Raw genomic sequence first — 6,983 nt, forward strand, 5'->3', positions numbered from 1 at the left:
TCAACCATCTTCTACAGAATGCCGTTGCTGATACTTGGTAGTATTTCACATTTTCCAAGTATATCACATAATTTGACATATTAACAAACAATTATCACAGTATAATATTTCATAATAATTATCATATCATTCAAATAACATTAAAACATTTAAAATAATACCTATGTTACCAACATTTACATAGAACTTACCTCGTATGCGAAAGTGGCTACTTTTACTATTTCGTCCGCAACTTGGTATTTTCCCCATTTTAGCCCGAATTTTAGTTTTCCTTGCTCTATCATTTAAAATATAGTCTAATTAGGAATCACATTATACAAATTGACCCAAAATCATATTTTGGCAAAATTACAATTTTGCCCCTGAACTTTTGCATATTTATACTTTTGCCCCAAAGCTCGTAAATTAAACTTCAGCCTATTTTCTTATGTTTTATGACATGCTGATCATTTTTCTCTTCTATGGTAACATCAAATTCTCACTCTAACATGTACTTATGACTATTAGGTATTTTTACCGATTAAGCCCTTTTGCTCGTTTTCACTTAAAACCGAGAAGTACAAGTTGTCTAACATAATTTAAAACCTCATATTCTATCATAAAACACCAAAATACACAAATTTCACCTATGGGTATTTTTCCAAATATGAACCCTAGGTTGAATTATTGCTAGCATAAGCTTAATCGAGCTATCGGGACTCTAAAAACGTAAAAATCATTAAAAACGAGGCTAGAACGGACTTACAATCGAGCTTGGAAGCTTGAAAAACCCTAGCCATGGTTTCTCCTTTCTATATTCGGCCATGGGGTTGAAGATGAGCAAATTGGCTTTTAATTTTGTATTTTAATTCATTTTACCCCTAAATGACCAAAATGCCCTTACTACTAAACTTTCCAAAAATTCCATCCATGTCCAATTTTTGTCCATAGACTTAGAAATTGGTAAAATTGATATTTAAGACCTCCTAATTAATATTTCAAAACTGTAACGCCCCCACGCCCGAAACCGTCGACGGAGTCGAGTATGAGGTGTTACTAAGCTTAATTTAACATATTTAGAACTTTGGATTATTTATTTCTACATTCGCAGTTTTTAAGCTACTTGCATCATAGTCATAAGAAAAATCATATCTTGAGTTACGAAACTCGAAATCAAGATCCGTAAATTTCTCCTGAATCTAGACTCATATACCTATCTACTAATTTTTTTCTAGAATTTTTGGTTGGGCCAATTAGTACTGTTTATTAGTTAAAGTTACCCCTGTTTTAGGACTTGACTGGTCTGACCTTTATTTACTACGAACCACATTTCTATCTGTAAAAAATTCATATTAATATGAGGTTTATTTCTTCTGAAACTAGACTCAATAAGGATTCTGAGAATATAAAATAAACCAACTAATTATATCTTTACAATTTATGGTGAATTTATAAAGTTGGAACAGGGGATTCAGAAACTGCTATGACCCTGTTTCACTAAAATTCAAATATCTTCTAACATATAATTCCTTTACTTGTTTCATTTGTTTCATGTGAAACTAGACACAATAAGCTTAAATTTTATATGTAGTCCATCACCAAATTCAATTTCTATGATATTACAACTCTCCCCCCCTTTTAAGGATTTTCGTCCTCGAAAATCTTACAGGTAAACAGGTGTGGGTATTGGTTTTTCATAGTTTCTTCAGGTTCCCATGTAGTCTCTTCTACCCCATGCTTTTGCCACAATACTTTCACAAGTGCAACACTTTTATTTCTTAGTTGTTTGACTTCTTGAGCTAAAATCTTAATCGGTTCTTCTTCATAAGTCATATTCGGTCGCAGTTCAATTTCTGTCGGTGAAATTATATGTGAAGGATCCGAACGATACCGGCGTAACATAGATACGTGAAACACATCATGAATCTTCTCTAATTCGGGTGGTAACGCTAGCCGATATGCTATCGGTCCAACTTTTTCAATTATTTCATACGGTCTAATAAAACGCGGACTTAACTTGCCCTTTCGTCCAAATCTAAGGACTTTCTTCCATGGAGACACTTTCAAAAATGCCTTATCACCAACTTGAAACTCCATTTCCTTTCGTTTCAAATCCGCATAAGATTTCTGTCTATCTGAAGCAGCTTTCAAACAATCTCGAATCACTTTCACCTTTTCTTCGGTTTCTTTTATTAAATCAACTCCACAAATCTGATTTTCCTTGAGTTCAGTCCAATACAATGGCGTCCGACATTTACGACCATATAATGCTTCATAAGGTGCCATCTTCAAACTTGTCTGATAACTATTATTATAAGCAAATTCTACCAACGGTAAATACATTTCCCAACTACCTTGAAATTCCAATGCACAACATCTGAGCATGTCTTCAAAAATCTGAATTACTCTCTCTGATTGTCCATCAGTTTGTGGATGAAAGGCAGTGCTGAAATTTAACTTTGTACCTAATGCTTCTTGCAACTTTTGCCAAAACCGTGAGGTAAACCTCGGATCTCTATCCGAAATGATTGACAAAGGTATCCCATGAAGTCTAGCAATCTCTCGGATATACAATTCAGCCAACTTATTAAGAGAATAATCTGTACGTACCGGAATAAAATGAGCCGATTTAGTCAGTCTGTCAACTATTGCCCAGATGGCATTTTTCTTCCCTGGAGTTAACGGCAACCCTAATATAAAATCCATAGTAATCCTATCCCATTTCCATTCAGGAACCATAATAGGCTGAAGTAATCCCGAAGGTACCTGGTGTTCAGCTTTCACTTGTTGACAAACTAAGCACTTTGATACAAACTCGGAAATATCTCTTTTCATTCCACTCCACCAGTACATTTTCTTTAAGTCATTATACATCTTCGTACTGCCCGGATAAACCGCCAAACAACTATTATGTGCTTCATGCAAAATCTTTTGATTCAACTCATCATTTTTCGGTACACAAATCCGATTTTTAAACATCAAACAACCATCAGAACCGATTCTGAAATCTGATCCCGTATCAGCTTCACACTGTTTTCTTTTGGCTAGCAAATCTTGATCATTTTTTTGAGCTTCAGAAATCTCTTGTAAAAACATCGGTCTTGCTCTTAACTCTGCTAGAATCGAACCGTCATCTGAAATTTTCAACTGAGTGTTCATAACTCTCAAAGCAAACAACAACTTTTTGCTTAAAGCATCGGCAACCACATTCGCTTTTCCTAGATGATAATCGATAACAAGCTCGTAATCTTTCAATAACTCCAACCATCTTCGCTGTCTCAAATTCAAGTTTTTTTGTGACATCAAGTATTTAAGACTTTTGTGATCGGTATATACTCGGCACTTTTCACCATACAAATAATGTCGCCAAATCTTCAAAGCAAACACCACTACAGCCAATTCCAAATCGTGAGTAGGATAATTCCTCTCATGAGGTTTTAACTGCCTCGAAGCATAAGCCACCACTTTTCCTTCTTGCATGAGTACACACCCCAAACCATTTAGAGAAGCATCACTATACACCACAAATTCTTTACCTGATTCGGGTTGTATCAACACTGGTGCTTCAGTTAATAACTTTTTCAATTCTTCGAAACTCTGTTGACATTCTTCCGTCCATTCAAATTTAACATCCTTTCGGAGTAGTCTAGTCATAGGAGCCGCAATTATAGAAAATCCATTTACAAACCGCCGATAATACCCAGCTAGCCCCAAGAAACTCCTAACTTCAGTTACATTTTTCGGTGGTTTCCAATCAACAATGGCTGAAATTTTACTAGGATCAACCCGTATATCATCACCTGAAACAATATGACCCAAAAATCCAACTTCCCGTAGCCAAAATTCACTTTTACTAAACTTAGCATACAGCTGTTTATCTCTCAAAGTTTGCAAAACTATCCTCAAATGCTCAGCATGCTCTGTATCATCTTTTGAATAAATTAAAATATCATCTATAAACACCACAACAAAATCTGTCCAAGTATGGCCGAAATATGTGATTCATTAAATCCATAAACATAGCAGGAGCATTTGCCAACCCGAATGGCATAACTAAAAATTCATAATGACCGTACCTTGTTCTAAAAGCAGTTTTAGGCACATCTGACTCTTTTACTCGCAGCTGATAATACCCAGATCTCAAGTCAATATTTGAAAACCATGTCGCTCCTTTTAGCTGATCAAACAAATCATCAATTCTCGGCAATGGATACTTGTTTTTGATTGTCACCTTGTTTAACTGCCGATAATCAACACATAATCTCATAGAACCATCCTTCTTTTTCACAAATAACACGAGAGCACCCCAAGGTGAAAAACTTGGTCTCACAAAACCTTTATCAGTCAACTCTTGCAACTGCGACTTTAATTCCTTCAACTCTGCTGGTGCCATTCTATACGGAGCAATCGAAATCGGAGCTGTTCTTGGTATCAAATCAATACCAAATTCTACTTCCCTGACTGGAGGCAAACCCGGCAATTCTTCTGGAAATACGTCCGCAAATTCACATACAACCAGCACTGATTCAACTTTCTTTTCAACTTCTTTTGTATTAATTACATACGCCAAATAAGCTTCATAACCCTTTCTCAGATATCTTTGAGCCGACATTGAAGAAATCACACTAGGCAATGCCTCTGATTAATCTGATTCAACTCGCAGAGTTTCACCATTTTCACACTTTAATTCTATAACCTTTTCTTTGCAATTTATTTTAGCATCATGTAATGTCAACCAATCCATACCCAAAATAACATCAAACTCATCAAACGGAAACAACATCAAGTCGGCCGGAAAGTAATGACCCCGAATCATTAAAGGGCATTTCTTGCATACTTTATCAACTATCATGCATTTGCCTAACGGGTTCGACACTCTAATCATAAATTCTGTGTTCTCAACAGGTATATTCATACTAGACACCAGTTTCATGCATACATATGAATGAGTAGAACCAGGATCAATCAAAGCAATAACATTAGTATCATAAAGAGAAAATGTACCGGTAATCACATTGGGTAAGGAAGCATCTTCACGCGCTTTAATAGCATAGGTTCTAACTGCTGCATCTCTGGCTACATTCTTACTGCTTGTTTCACTTCCAGCTTTTCTCGGATACCTTCCCCTCGAGTCTGCACCACTAGATTTTACATTCTGAAATTTTTCTTTTTCAGCTCTCTCTGGGCAGTCTCTAATAAAATGATCTGGAGAACCACATTGAAAACATTCATTTGCTCTGCACGGACCAAAATGATTTCTACCACACCGTTGGCACTCGGGTTTAACAAATCTCGTATTTCCCACATTAGCCGCAGAAGTAGTCTGAGATTTAGGACCCACATTTCGCTTCTTAAAATTTCCATATGATTGCCCAGCTGAAACTTGGGAACAAGGACTCATATTTCTTGACTTTCCGGTTTGCTGTGATGGTGCATTACTCATTGGTCTTTTCTTCCAATTTCGTGTTTCAGATTCTACCTTTTTCTTTTCCTTCAGTAATTCTTCAGCCTTGCAAGCTCGATCGACTAGGACTACCATTTCTTTCAGTTCAAGGATCCCAACAAATACCTTAATGTCTTCGTTAAGCTCGTCTTCAAATCGTCGGCACATCTTGGCTTCTGTAGGAACATATTCCCTGGCATACTTACTTAATCGAACAAACTCTCTTTCATATTCTGAGACTGTCATATTACCTTGCTTCAGCTCAAGAAACTCTTTACATTTGTGATCAATAAATCTTTCACTAATATATTTCTTCCGAAACTCTTCTTGAAAGAATTCCCAGGTTACCCTCTCTTTCGGTACTACCGAAATCAAAGTCTTCCACCAATTATAGGCTGAATCTCTCAACAAAGATGTAGCACATTTCAAACATTCTTCAGATGTACAAGATAATTCATCAAATACCCGGATAGAATTTTCAAGCCAAAACTCTGCTTTCTCTGCATCATCATCAATATTTGCTCTAAATTCTTCAGCCCCTTGTTTACGAATTCTGTCAACGGGGGTTCTGTGAAATTTTATCATATCCACTCCCTGAGGCATCGGAGGCATAGGTTGATGAATTGGGGGAGGTGGGGGAGGTTGTACATTTGGGTTCGTACAAATGAACTCAGTGTACCATACACTCATCATTTGGAGAAAGGTTTCCCGATCCCTTTCTCCTCCTTCCTGACCAACAGTAGGAGGTGGGTTTTCAGTCGGCACTGCCCCTTCAGCCGGAGCTGGCACATTACTCTCTACTTCATCTGCCACAGCTGGATCGCGATCCATTTACTATAAAAAAATCATTTAAAAAGGTCAGAAGTCGTCACACTATCACAATTTATACATATGGCATGTATAGCAAAATCCGTACATATAACACGTAGTCCGAGAACCGACTAAAACTGCTCTGATACCACTAAATGTAACACTCCCACGCCTGAGACCTTCACCGGAGTCGAGTATGAGGTGTTACTAAGCTTAATTTAACATATTTAGAACTTTGGATTATTTATTTCTACATTCGCAGCTTTTAAGCTACTTGCATCACAGTCACAAGAAAAATCATATCTCGAGTTACGAAACTCAAAATCAAGATCCGTAAATTTTCCCTGAATCTAGACTCATATACCTATCTACTAATTTTTTTCTAGAATTTTTGGTTAGGCCAATTAGTACAGTTTATTAGTTAAAGTTACCCCTATTTCAGGACTTAACTGGTCTGACCTCTATTTACTACGAACCACATTTCTCTCTGTAAAAAATTCATATGAATATGAGGTTTATTTCTAATGAAACTAGACTCAATAAGTATTCTGATAATATAAAATAGACCACCTAATTATATCTTTACAATTTATGGTGAATTTCTAAAGTTGGAACATGGGATTCAGAAACTGCTATGACCCTGTTTCACTAAAATTCAAATATCTTCTAACATATAATTCCTTTACTTGTTTCATTTGTTTCATGTGAAACTAGACATAATAAGATTCAATTTGATATGTAGTAAATCACC

This window comes from Gossypium hirsutum, chromosome A04 (genome assembly GCF_007990345.1).
Source record: "Gossypium hirsutum isolate 1008001.06 chromosome A04, Gossypium_hirsutum_v2.1, whole genome shotgun sequence".
NCBI lineage: Eukaryota > Viridiplantae > Streptophyta > Magnoliopsida > Malvales > Malvaceae > Gossypium > Gossypium hirsutum.